This window comes from Notechis scutatus, chromosome 1, assembly GCF_049901735.1.
Source record: "Notechis scutatus isolate UNSWTSFEM ecotype Mainland chromosome 1, rNotScu1.2, whole genome shotgun sequence".
NCBI lineage: Eukaryota > Metazoa > Chordata > Lepidosauria > Squamata > Elapidae > Notechis > Notechis scutatus.
In genome coordinates this window covers 232,647,382-232,661,962 of record NC_142009.1, presented here as the reverse complement: position 1 = coordinate 232,661,962, position 14,581 = coordinate 232,647,382, and positions in this window count along the sequence as shown.

Here is a 14,581-nt window from a genome sequence, read left to right as displayed (position 1 = left end):
AAACTGAGAAATTCATTAGAAATTGCAAAGCTTCTTCTGAAGGATTTCTGAGTAGGAAAAGAGATGTTTTCCCTTCAATATCAAGTGCACACAAAGTAAGGAGCTATGTTTTGGACGGTTCATATTTGCCAAAAGAAGCTTGAGTGAAAACAAACAATCACAGAAACAACTGGAACTTGTAACTCCAAACAAGTTGCTTTTCCAACATCCCCTTCTTTTCTTAGATTTATCAAGTTTGTGCCCAGTGTTTTCTCAAATCCATGGATGCAACCAAATTTGTTGGTGTCTCCTTGTTTCTCAATTACTTAGATGGAATGGCTTGCCTCCAGAAGTTGTGAGTGCTCTATCACTGAAGACCAACAATTTGTCTGGAATTGTAGAGAGTCTCCTGCTTAAGCAGAGGGTTAGACTAGAAGATCTCTAAGGTCCTTTCCAACTCTGTTATTCTGTATTCTGGACACACAGAAATAATCTCCTAGCAACTCCATGTATTACAGAAGGGACTGTTAATTATATTAGTATTCTATCTCAGAACTAAGTTTTAATCTAAGTACTGTATATTAGGCATAAAGATTATGATCATTTGGTGTATAAGCTGAATTTGGTCTAAACAAAGACAAGGGCACTGAATTCACAGAGCCACCTGGCCCTATTGCTGGAGCAAATGAAAACCAAAACTGTCACAGTAATATGAGTTGTTAGTAGTATCTGCAAAAAAATAGTGCTCATCCTTTGTCTTTCTGCTTAGCTTCAATCTAATTTTAACATAACTATCCTTTCACAATGAGCTATCTTTGTGCTTTTCATTAGAACCAGACACAAATTATCTGGGAATTTTTAACCAACTTTGTGGATACATGTGCGATCAGAACACAGACTATAAATTTATGGGGCACTGAAGAATCAACAACTATTAATGCTAGCAGTCACATTTCTGGAAGCAACCCAAGAATATAGTGAAAAGTAGCCAGAGAGAAAAAGAAAATGAGATCCCTCCTTATTCAGATTAGAAAGAGGGAGGGAGGTACATTCTGGGTACACAACTCAGCTCCATCTCGTGGAGGGTTGTGAAGCTGCTTTTGTCAGCAATGTGAAGAACAAACTACACCCAGCAGTTCTCTGTCCTATGCACCTGTGTAAAAAGAAAAGCTGCACTGATCCCATATAAAAATGTTGATATACTTTTTCTGAGATTAGGAAAGATTATTTCCTTTCTGACTTTGGTGATTTTGGAAATATGTTTCAAGCAATTGGAAAGAAAAAAGAAATATTAGAGGCATTTTTTGTTTCAAAGGGGATGCATAGAAAGTTAGCAATTAAATATAGGTACATGCAAATGCAAGTGGGCATTCCTTGCCTTGACATCAAATAGAACAATTCGGTAGTGATGGAGGACATTTGAAGATTACTGGGAATACTGGGAATTGAATCAGAAAAAAATTGTTTGGAGAATGTATTTGTCCATTTTGGCCACCTTAATCTTAGCTGAATTTCTTCAGTTCAAACTGGGTTGTTTTTAAATCATTTCTTATATGTTTGTACCTTTCCTGTTTACTGTTGGCATGCCACTTTGTGTAGACAACTGTCTAAGAAGCAGGATATACAATGTTCACTAAATCAATAATACAATATCATTATTTAGAAATGTATGTGTAGAAAATGGTTTACACATTAACTGGTTGTCATTTTGAAAAGCGTTTTAAAAAATTGAGAATAAATATGGCTGAGAGTCTGTAGTTAAAATGTAACCTAGATGAGAGCCGTTATACACAGGAATAATATTGCTTGTTATTCTTTACTATATTTTTAATCCAGAAGCCATACACCCATAATTATAAAGGGCAGTCCTTTCTTTCAGAAGCTATCCTTTAGATTTATTTAATTTACTTATTTATTTTTTTGGTTTTGCTCTTGAATTTTCCTTTTTGAAACAAAGTTATAAACATAACAAATTATTATTTTTTATCTATACAAACTGTTTCAGATTTGCTCCGTTTTCAGCTTCATCCTTTATTTTTTCACCAAGAAAATATGATCATTGTACTCATATTAGGACAGGAAATGGGATGCACAGTGCCGTAATGTATTCAAAATACTTATAGCTCCCCTTTGTAGTTAGAAATTCAAGCTGCTTAAAGTACCTTAACATTAAATGACAAACAATCCAGACACAAGAAACATGCTATCAATCTGAGCAAACAATGAGCTGAGTAAACAGCAAATAAGCAAAGTACAGTGAATAAAAATTATTCGCCAAATTGCTACTGAAATTAGTCATTAACATACAACCAGTGACCAAATATTATCAAAAAAGCAACAGATCTCCTGTGGGAGTGAACATATCAAGGGAACCTGAGGGATTCAGACCTTGCTGGAAAATTGTGAGCTGATAAAACCTTCAAGGTTTTCAGAGTCCTTAAAGTGACAGACCTATTATTCTTGCTATATTAGTACAAATTTTCCTTTGTACCTTCCTGTTCTATGGTATTGCTGCCTTTATTCAAAAAATTTTCCAGGTCATAATTCAAAATATGCTTCAGGCAAACAAAAACATGGCCTCCAAGGATGAGTGTATGTCCAATACTATGTAAGGGTTGCAAAGACCGATGTTGTGAGATTGTCATGCAAGTGTTGAGATAGGTTCCTAATAAATAGAACAGATTCACAGAAACACACTGACTCTGGACCTGAAATGGTTTGGATTTTTAAAAAATACTCTGTAACTGAAACACATGTATTTGTCTATCTCTTGGCTCAAAATCTGCTTCCTTTCATACATTTTTTTAAAAAATTAGTAGCTAGAGATTGAACTATCTAAATCAATATTTTCCAAACTTGGTATCTTTAAAATGTGTAGACTTCAATTCTCAGAATTCCTCACATCTTAAAGTTACCCAGCTTGAAAAACGCTGACATAAATGATAGTGGTGATAGTGAAAACTGGGGAATCCTCTGCTCAAAGATGACTGAAAATAGCCCTCAGCCTTTGGTTGCCTGCTCATGCTCCACTAAGCAAAACATTATTGTTCAGAATACAAAATCACCAAACTTTAGGCAGGAAATTCCTTCTTTCCTGTCTATTCCATGTTTTAAATGTGAAAAGGGGAAGTTTTACCACAAGGGGGCTCCAAAGACTGTTCATAGACAGCTTCAAAAAAGAATAGGATTATTGAGGGAGAGCAAAAAGTACTTGCATACTGGCTTAACCCAGCCTAGATTAGCAGAGGCTGAGGCTAGCCTATGATTTGCAGTGTCTTCAGAAAAAGTGCTACTGTGATTACCACCAACTTAGATGGCTTTAAGAAGTTTTCAAATAAATTTGATAGATTAGTAGAGGAACAAGGGTGGGAGGATGCTGTTGCACTTCATTTGTTAGAAGAAGCAGGCAAGCCTTTCAACTGATTCAGCAGAATCCTTCTTAGATGCCTCCTGTGCCCAGAGACCAGCATAGGTTTCAGCCTAATTAATGAGTGCCAAGATGAAAGAGGAGATATTCTATTATAGCTGCAGGGTTTTGGTCTTTGGCAGATGCAGAGACGTAGAGAAGAAAGCCATGCTCCTTATATTTTCTTCCTGCCTTGTTGAACTTTTACCTCTGAAAAGATTTACTCTTCACAAGTGGCCTTTCCAAATAAGAAATAAGTAACTAGGATACCATTATCAGTCAAGAATGTCTGATAATTTTCTTTCTTTCACTTGTGGACAATAGCCAGTTTTTGGATATTTAAACCTATCTGCTACATTTGGTCCCATTTGTGAAAGTATGCATGGTACATGCAATCTGGTAGTGCTGAGAAAGCATGCCCAATGGTGGACTCAATGTACAATTTTAAATAAAAATATTTGGGCTCAAGTCAAACTCAATCCCTGCTGTTGTTTTCTTGGCAATAACAGAGAAGTGGCTTGCCTTGCTTTCTTCCAGGATAATTTTTCCATTTCCCAGAGTAGTCTAATTCTCAGCCATTCTTTGGACTCAAAGTTGGCTCAGGAAAGATGTTTGATTTATTTTAAATACTTCACAAACAGCTGTATGTACTTTAGTACAAACCAGCTGAGTGACAGTGCGGTATTGTGGTCAACACATTGGACAAAGACGAGGGACAAAGTCAAGTTCAAGTCCATTCTCAGCAATGGAAATCCATTGGGTGACTTTGGGCCAGTAACTTTCTCAGCTCCACCAGTCTCATTGGGTTATTGTTGAGGGAGATCTCTAGTCTAAGTTATTTAGAAGTCCTGGATAAAAGGCAGGATATAATTCTTAACCAATTCTTAACAAACACATACCACTTTTCATATTGGAAGAAAAGCCACTAGAAAGCAACTTTTTGCATCCTTATGGGATAAATATTTTCTTATACATGTTAGTTTTCCACTTGTGTCTGGTGTCTGTGTCAGCATGGGATTCTCCACCTGACATCTGAAGTAGTATTAGAAAGACTTGGGCTATTGAATAATACATTATTGTTCAACTCACACAGAGAACAAAGCAGGGTTTTGCAGTATTATTGAGTTTCATGGATTTCTTGAGAGAAAGTCCTATTACTGCCTTGCATAAGGATGCAGCCAGGACTAGAAGGTAAGAACTGGACTGATGAGATTTCACCTAATCAGTTCTTGTTCAAACATGAACTAATCACATCTCACTAGCAGCTTCCATGCAACTTTTTCCTACTCTTCCTTCCCCTCTTCAGTTGTCTAAACCAGTGCAATGAAATGCATTAGAAGATTTGAACAAGGTTGATGTTCCCATTAATTTTGGGGACCTTGGCCAGCCCTACTTTGCCAGCTTACTTCAAAGGGATGTTATAAAACTAAAATGGGAGAGAAAGAACCATGATTTGCATGTTTTCCCCTTTCTTTGCATATGCAAGACGTGGAGTTTTGGGAGGGCCATGTTTAGAAACCTTTGCTGAGCACGTCTCCAAGAGCCATCTGATTATTCTCATCTCAAAAATGCCCTCTGACTCTAATCTTAAAAACAGGCTAAGTTAAGACTCTGAACACTCTTGGACATTTCTTATCTACTTTCCTTTATATACAGTATTTTAAGAATATAAGTAGAAACAGTAGAGATAGGTCCCTCTGATTCCTCTAACTCCATAGGGAGCTCATTGTAATTGGTTCCTGGAAGTGATCACTTTTACATGGCTAGCAGGGAGCAGCACTGCAAACAATACAAAGTTAGGAACCTCGGTGTGCAGATCCATCTCTCATCTGTCAGCTAACTTTTAATCGCACTGTGATGCCTATGATTGAGTGGGTTATGTTCTTTCCATGCACTTTATGGATGAAGTGAAAATTCTGAATTCAGTTTGACAATTCAAACCAAAGCAAATTCCTTTTTTCTATGAATGCTTCTTTGAATGCTGACTAGGACATAATGCTGGGATTCTCCTTTCATACCCTCTCTTTGAAATCAGATCTTACTTTCAAGGATCTTGGGAGGATTCTTCATGACACCTTTCCAACCATTGGGTAAACATTCAGAACTGGATTAGCAGTGGAGGGAGTAAGAGCTTCTATTTCCAAGGCCTTTCTTTTTATTTTATTCTCTCCCTCCCTCCCTCCCTTTCTCTTGACAACTACACCTTTGTTATTTTCTAAATAACTTTGAGATACAATTCACATTTCCACCAAGGATTCGTGGGTCCTTGACCTCTGAAGTTCAGATTCTATATTCCGGAGTTTCCCATAACTTCGCTTTGGGAGGGCAGTGGGCAGAAGCTTAAAAAGTCCAAATTCTTGCTAACTTTGGCCCAGCTGCTATTGTCAAGTTCTGGCTCAAATCTGCCGGCTGGTTTTTTTTGATGTTGCTGCAATTAAAAGAAGGAATTTGAGTGTCTTGCCTTTTCCCTAGCAAAGTATGGAGAACTGTACATCTCAGGCCATGTTAGAAAAATTGATGTAAGTGTATTTTATAAACAAACATTTCAGATTTGTAAATCTGAGGTGTAAAAACAAACATTTAAGAAAGGGTGCAGGCTTCGGGTTGTATCAGTTATTATTTTGCCTGGCCTGTATGAACAAAACCAGAGCAGAAGTCTAGATTATGAGGTAGTTCCTGGACCTCTTCTCTATTTCTGCCTTGGTGAAGGCAGGAAGGAGGCATTTTGGGCTGGGAGAGGGGACACCCATGAAAAGGCTGGGGAAGGCTGTTGTCTATTTCCATCTCTACCATTTTCCCCCTAAAGATGAGCCTCCAATTATTTCCACCACCTCTCCCTTCTCTGAATCCATGTGTGATGACCCGTAGTCTCTCAAAATAACCCCAAACCCCAAACATACATTAAAGTCCGGTAATGCCTTCAACTTAACTTCACTGTTTTATTAGGCACAGTTTAAAGTCACAAAAGTAAATAATGAGGCAAAAGGAAGCCAAAACAAACCGCACTGACGAGAGTTCCGAAGCAAGCCAAGATAATTAATCATACATTCCAGGAAGATAACGGGGAGAGTTGTTGAGTTAATTCCCCGTTAGGAGAATGAGCGCATACAGGGAGACGTAGTGAGAGAAGGGAAGAATAACACACACACAGCACACAGATACACTGTACAGTAAATGTAGGTTTTTACTTCCAATAAATGTTTAAGCACAGTCCAAGATAAGCAGTCCAAGTCATTCACAGGTAAAGCAGTCAGTGTTCAGTTCAGGGATAACCCAAGTATCAAAGTCCAGTATCAAAAAACAGTTCAGTAACAGACTTACATCAACGATCAGTAACAGTCATTAGGAGGAACAGCAACTCTCTCCAACAGAAAGGAACAGAAACTCACTGAGACTAAACAACCCAGGTTTCTGGCTCCATCTTATGGCCATTTGCAGAACCACACCCAATTACAGTTTTAGCATGCTCTTAAAGACATCGTATTAAAATGTCTACCTTAGTTTATATATTTCCAACCCAAATAACTGTTAGGTGACTTACATTCCTAACAAGAGTCCATGGGAAGAACGCCAACAAAGATAAACCTCTTTCAAAGGAAACACTAAACTTTGACTCCAGCAATTCTGACTACACAGTTACAAACTTATCTACATAGCTCGCAGCTGCAAGCCATGAGGAGGATCATGGTAATCGCCTCCTGAGTAGACCTCGCTTTTTCCTGATCCTCTTCTCTCTGTGTGCCCTAGGATGGATAGGGGATGGGCCTGGATCCTCTTCTGATTGCTCAGCCATCCTCTGCCCTTCCCCAGCCTCCTCCACCACCTCTAGAGCCACACGCCCACTCCCTGTTGGCTGTTCCTCCTCTTCCTCAGAGTCACTCTCCACCAGGGGCATGACACCATGTATTTGTGCTGCTTAAAACTGAAAGTATGACTAATTGTAGCCATCTCTCCCTGCATGGAAAAGATGAAGTACAGCACCTGTTCTTCCCCCTGTCTCCCTCTTGTAACAACTGCGCCGGCCCTTCATTTGGATTTCAGTTTTTAAGGCCAGTGAGTTAGCTGTGTGAGATGGTGGGGAGAGTTAGGAGGTGTAAGGGTCCCCTTGAGTTCCATGACTTTATTTTTGCTAGAAGATAAGGGTTATGAATGATGTCTGATTTACTCTGTACTCCATTAACTAGCTGTTTGCATTCTGGTGGTCATCTCTTGCAATTTGCAGGAGGGAGGGAGTATCATGCCATCTTCTTCTTTGCCATGGTAGCAAAATATCTTGTAGTAATCCTACCAAACAGCAAAGACCAAAAGATTCTAGTCCCACCTTAGCCATGGAAGCCAGTTGGGTGACTTTGGGCCAATCACATTCTCTCTCAGCCCAACTGGTCTCACAGGATTGTTGTTGTGGAGAAAATAGGAGGAAGAAGGAATTGTAGGTGTATTCACCACTTTGACTTATTTATAACAAGAATAAAGGCAGGAAACAAACAGATAAAATAACCCCCAAATACACATTTCAAAATAAGCACATATAGCATTCCTTCCAGTTAGTGGCATTCACTGTGACTCAAAGACTTTGGCTTGATGTTATCACAGTTGTCCATCAAGGAGCTTAGGACTGGTACTTTGTCCTTGAGCCTTTCTCCTTTGTCTTCTTCCACATAATGAAGAATGCAGTTAACTCTTTCTATACCATTTTCTCTAATGCTGTTGGAATATCCCAGTCTTATATTCTGTGGAACTACTCATGTTTCATTTAAGGCCAAGTGCGCTAGGCCATTTTCATTTTCACAGGATGATTTGGGGGTAAGACCCTTTCAATGGGCATCCATTCTTTTGAATTCCTCCATCTCTTCCAATTTGCTTCCTCATTGCCACTAATTACCAGCTTGAGTCTGCTTTCCAGATCTTATTTATCAGCAGTTGAATTCTTATGCACATAAAAATAAACTTGCTAGCCATGTTTTGGCTTGGTTTATTGGGCTAATCCAGTGTAAGTTCCCCAAAGTCACTTGATAGTGAGATGGGTGGCATATAAATTTAATTAATAGTAATAATAATAAATATCTGAGGTCCTTGGATTCAATAGGTGGGATGAAAATGTCAGATTCAGTCTAAACATCTGGCTGAATGTGCAAGTATCAGGACTTACAAACTGAAGTTGAGCAACTTTGGAAAAAGAAATAGTGTGTTATCTCAATTGTAATTGGAGCCCTTGGAGCAATACCTAAAGGACTGCCTTGCTATTTGGAAATCCTGAATTTATCAGACTTGAATACCCTGATTCTACAAAAAAACCCACCCTACTTGGAACAGCTTATATCCTCTGACGCTACCTGAACAGTTCCTAGGTCCTTGGTTAGGACTTGACCTGTTGAGCTACCAACCAGCCCCAAAGGCTGTGAATCTCACTAAAGATTTAATAATAATAATAATAATAATAATAATAATAATAATAATAATAGTAGTAGTAGTAGTAGTAGTAGTAGTAGTAGTAGTAGTAGTGATGGAACAGCTTACATCCTGTGAGGATAACTTTAGCACCATCAAACAACATCTGCCTATCTCAGATCCTTGGGAAGGACTCAATAAGTGGATAAAAAATGCCAAATCCAGGCTAATGAACACCTGACTGGCTGTGTGACCAACCATGACAAAAATATAGGAATGTAGGAAATTCAGAAAACTGGGCTATTTGATAGACAAAGTTGCCATGCAAACAAAGCCAGGGGTATCTCCCACTCTTGTACTTTGTTTTACTCCCTGCACATTAAAAGGCAGGAATAGAAGGAAGAGCAGAAGTAGGAAAAGGATCAGAGGCAAGTCAGCCTTGGCAAAGTCCTATCATGCTGAGACCATAAAAACTTACGCTGAAGCAACAGTAAAACTAACAAAAAATAACAATGTCCAGAACACTATCATATGCTAACAAGCCTTGGCCAGGCAGTATCATAATCCTTTATTGAGAAATTCAACACAATGAATGCTATTTCTTTCCGGTAGATGCCCCACCAAATTCCCAATTAACTGTTTTAATTTTTGTAATCACTTTTGTAGATGCCTTCATAGAAATAATAGTCACTAACACTTCTTTTAGTAGCTGGACTGCCTATACATGTCCTTATACTCCTGCTTCTAGCCTAGTTTGCTAATTTTTAATTTGCTAGACTCCAAAGATCTAGAAAGTTGTACACTGATAACTAAGACCAGGAGTTAATTATTATACAGGCTAATAAATGACAGGAGTGTCATTTATCTGGTAATTCATTCCTCATCTTTTTGACTAGTCCTTGAGGGAAGCAAAGACTGGAGTCATGTACTCTGATCCCTCAGAGGAGCTATGTAGCTAAAATGTATGGGTTTATTGCATGTGGAAACATCAATGTGCATTAATATTTACACCAAGTTCCTGAGTCCTATAGAACCTGAATGCATCTTTTGATGAGTCACCTTATTCAGCCCCATGAACTGACAGTCCTGATCTTCAGTCCTGAGAGTAAACTGTTGCTTTAAGCAAGACTTCCACAGTTCTGTATCCTCCAGGTATATTGGAATCTAATTCCAAGAATGTTCAGCTAGGAGGGCCCCTACTGGCCAGGAAGGAATTCTGAGAGCTACAGCCTAACATATCTGGGGAACACCAGGTTGGGAAATGTCCTTAAATCATAATCAACTAGGAAAATGTTGGGGAGTATTCAAAGAAGAGGATTAAGCCAAACAATAGGTAGCAGAGCAAAAAAAGGGTTATGAAAGGTAGTAATTGTGATACCATACACATAAAAGTGGAGAAGGAAAAGGTTGTGAAAGGTTATGGAAGAGAAATAGTCTTATCATTTCCAAATAGCTTTGTGTGTGAATTGCATCAGATAAACATTTCCTAGCTCAGGTCCTGAGTATGTGACCCCAGTGTACAACTCATCTCTCCAGCATTAACTCAACAAAGTATTACTAGTAGTCAAATTCTCTCCCATAAACACACACATACACACACACACACACACACACACACACACACACACCTTCCCATTAATCAATGCTTTTCAAATTTAAGGCATCTCCTCAACTGCAATCAGGCTGCAATCAGACAATAAGCTTATCCTATCCTATTCTTTTTTCATTGTTTGGCTCCTATGATTTGGGCAGGTCATTTCTCTCCCAGTCATTTTTTTTCAGAAAGTATGTTGGCACATTTTTTGTGGGCTGTCAGTTCTTCAAGGCAAGTAAAAAGCATAATAAATAGCTGTGTTGATTTTTGCTGGGCATCCAGATAGTTCTTCAATGGCTTTGGAGAGATGCAGGAATTAAGTTAAAAATGATAGATCTAATCTGACCTAATCTAAAATGGTCTAAAATGAAACGTGAGCCAAAGACAAAAATGTGTATAGAATGTATGAGGAATAAGGAGAAATAGAGAATAGAATTCCCCAGGAATAAGGGGAAATTTGAGGAATAAACAAATCTGAGTGAATTTCCATCTCTGTATTCATGGAAAGTTTTTTTTAAACAAAGTAGCCCTGTTATTCAGTTTCAGAAGTGGTAGAAGAATTTGATGGCTTTTGCTGTTATAGCAATTGCTATTTGATGTTTTGTATCAGAGACCTCTGAAAGCAATCTCTCATCCAGATTCTGTATTCCGAGTAAAGCAGCTGTTACTATGTGCGTGCAGTGTTTGGGGGTCTGGGATCATTGTATTCTGCAGATTGGGAAAGTTCTGACTGACCATCCAAGCCACGTAGTCAATCTGTTTCCACCCTTAACCTACTGTCCATGGGCTTTTTCAAGCCTCAGAATGTCTCAAATACATGCACTCTAACTTCCCTCATTTGAAGATTCCCATCCCCGTCCCTGGATGTTGCTCTGCTCACTTCCGTCCCTCTAGACTCCAATCTCTCCTTCTGAGCCAAGCTGGAGAAGCAATACAGTCAGAGGGCTTGTTGCATTCCAGATGGTGATGTAGTTGAGGGAAGGAACCACAGTGCCTGGAACCAATTTAAATTCCACTCATATGTTATTGCAGTTGGTGGGCTCCTCCAGCTGTACAGTTGTAACTGCTATATGGAGTAGAATTTTATAAAGCAGCTTCCTCAGTAAAAAAGAGCCCTTTGCCTTTTCTTCCTAGTGTTTGCTAAGGATTTCTTTCTAGATAATTTAATAAATATTTTTTTAAAAAAAACACAAGTGGAGTTTATAAAAGGAGATTGCTAGCCTCCCCCAGCTTTTTACCCTTCAGTTATGTTAGATGACAAGCACCTATGTGGGGATTACGGGGTTGGTCGGCTAAGAGATCTGGATGGCAACATAAGCAATTTAGGTCACAAAAAAACAAGTTAGTCTTTAAGATCCCAAATGCTGTTTTGTTATTTTTTGCTACCCATCTGAAATATTTTTATCAGCATATATTCTGTCAACTATTTTTCAGTATCACAGAATTGGGTTTCCTGCTGCTATTTCTAGCTCTGCACCATTGTATTTCATTGTAGTGTTTACTTGTTATTGTAGTAGTTTGTTGAGTGAGGGCAAAATAAATCTCTCTGGCACATTTCCACCAGATCTTAAAAATTTCCTGGGTCTATAAAGCAAATTATAAAACAATTTTCTATCATAAATCAACAATATCTCTGACTTACTTGTTTCTTTGTCATTTACTCTTCTATTTGACGGCTAGGCATAGTCCATTCTGCCCCTGTTATTCCTCCAAAAGAGAAATAAATTTCTACTGCATTCTGTTCTGTTCTGTTCCATTCCACTCATTTACACATTCACAAACAATACAGTAAGAAGAGTTCTCCTTTTTTTTGTTTTTAGTGTTGTGAATGGGTCTTCCCCTTTGCATTTCTACTGGAACTGCTCTGTGACTGCTGTTGTCATAATTCTCCATTTTAACATGATGCTATTGAGGGCTGTTTCAAACTTGTCAATTCTATGTACATAATTGTAGTAGCAACAAATTTGCCCATATTGGAAGTAAATAGCAAATTTTTCAGTTTTCAAATATTTCCAACAAAATTAGCCAACAAATCATATAATTCTAGAGTTGAAAGACACCATTTAGGCCAGGGCTGTCAAACTCCTGGCCCACGGGCTGGATGCGTCACACACCGGCTACGCCCATACCCAGTCATGTGATGCCGCCGTGACAATGTGAGTTTGACAGTCCTGATTTACGCCATCCACCCAAATCTACGCTCAATACAGAAGTTAGATCAAAGCAAAGAACAATTGGTCATCCTGCCTTAAATAAATGGAAGAGAATCCTATCTCTTCTCTGTGTACTTGCACTGTCAAACTCCTGTTGCTCTTAGATATTCCTCCTCTAACATTTGGCTGGAACCTGACTGTCCTTATCTTAAAACCATTATTTCATGTTCTGTCTTATGAAGACAGTGCTTGATATTATTCTATGTGAAATCTCTTCACCTCAGCTACTGGAATTTTTCATGAGATTTAGGTTTTTTTGTCTCTAATACTTTTCATTTTTCTGTCTAAATTTGCTCCAATTCATCTGAATACTTTTTAAAGTATTGTGACCAGAACTGGACCCAATCTTTAAAAAAGAGGTCTAGTCAACACAGAATAAAGTGAAATTATTACTTCCAGTTATTTTGAACTTATACTTCTTTAGATGCATTGTTCTGTGTGTCATAACACATAGTTGACTCATAATTTACTTTGCAACTACCATTTCAAGATTTTTCTTACTAGTAATATTGCCAAATTAATTGTTTTCCATCCTCTAGCTGTGTATTTCATTCCTCTTTCTAAGTGAATTCTTTTGTACTTTGTTGCTGTTTCATTCTTTCCAGTCCATTCCTATAATCAAGATTATTTTGGATTGTATTACTATCTTGAGTCTTAGCTATTCCTCTTAATGTTATCTCTATTACTCATCTGGAATATAAACTTTCCCCATCCTTTTAATTAATATTTTTTGATATGATAAACTTAATAAATCTTAAAATTCATTGTGACGCATTCCTCCTGTGAGGCAGCATATTTAAATGGTTAACACATATTTATTTCTATTTCTCATAGTACTGAATCACCAGTTACTGTAACTATTCTGTCTCCTTGCCAGATGCTGCTTGGCCCTTCGAAGAGGCACCATCTCATTTCCTGTTCGGCAACATTTTTTTTTCTTCTTTGAAAGCCCAGAGGCTTTTTTTTTTTGGAAGACTATTAAATCTGGGTCTGAATTCCAGTATCTTTTATGTTGTTTCTGGACAACACTCTTGTCCACTCATTAAACAAACATTCATTTGTTTTATGAAATGAAACTGCTTCATTGTCAGTTCTTGTTGAATGTGTCTTTATTGGATCTATGCTGTTGAAGCTTGTTTACTTCCTGCTCCAATTCTTGTGCTTTTTCTTCAGAGCCTGCTCCAAGCTTGGGCTTTCTACCCATATAATTTATTTTCAGGGCAGCATCCAAAACATGTCATGTGAATAGCAAGTCATGTCCATTCATCTCCACTGCTGTCTCTCAAGGACATCATCCACCAATACAGAGGTGATATCTTTTCCTTTTCTCAGGCTGTCAAGTTAACTAAGTACCAGCTGCCCATCAGAGATTAACTTTTTAATTGACTTCTTAAACTTCATGTTCATATTATCATGTCTTTCTCTGGTTTGCTCAGATATTGCTTCCAGAAAAGTGCCATATTACAAAACATTTGGTGCTTTGGGGAAGAGGCCTCTGGCTTCTGTGTACAGAAATCTCCTATCCAGGGTAGGGGCAGCAAGTGAAACAAAAAAATGTGTTGGAAATTTGATGGAGCCATTATGAGCAGAATCATGGTTAAGGCAAATGAAACCTGGTCCCCCTTGGCTGAGATAAAACCTCTTTCTCTGTCTTAGGGAGAGAACAGAGCAAGGCTTGTTCCTCTTATCCCTCTCTTACCTCCTATTTAGCATTGAGAGCCAGACCACATTCACCCTTCCCACTGCCTTCCTTCCCTTTCCCTTCCATGCTTGACTTCAACAAAGGCATACCCAACAGCTCATCTGTCCGTTCTCCAATTTTCCCTTTCCCCTTGCCTCTCGTTAGCTGCCACCCTTGAATTCAAGTCTAATGTACCCACTTCTGCTTGGCTTTTTCACATCTCCCACCCGAGAACATCTCTGATATAACCCATTTTGAATTCATGCCTAGATTAAACATATATTTCAATCCAGGCATGGATCAGTCACTGTCTTTCCTAT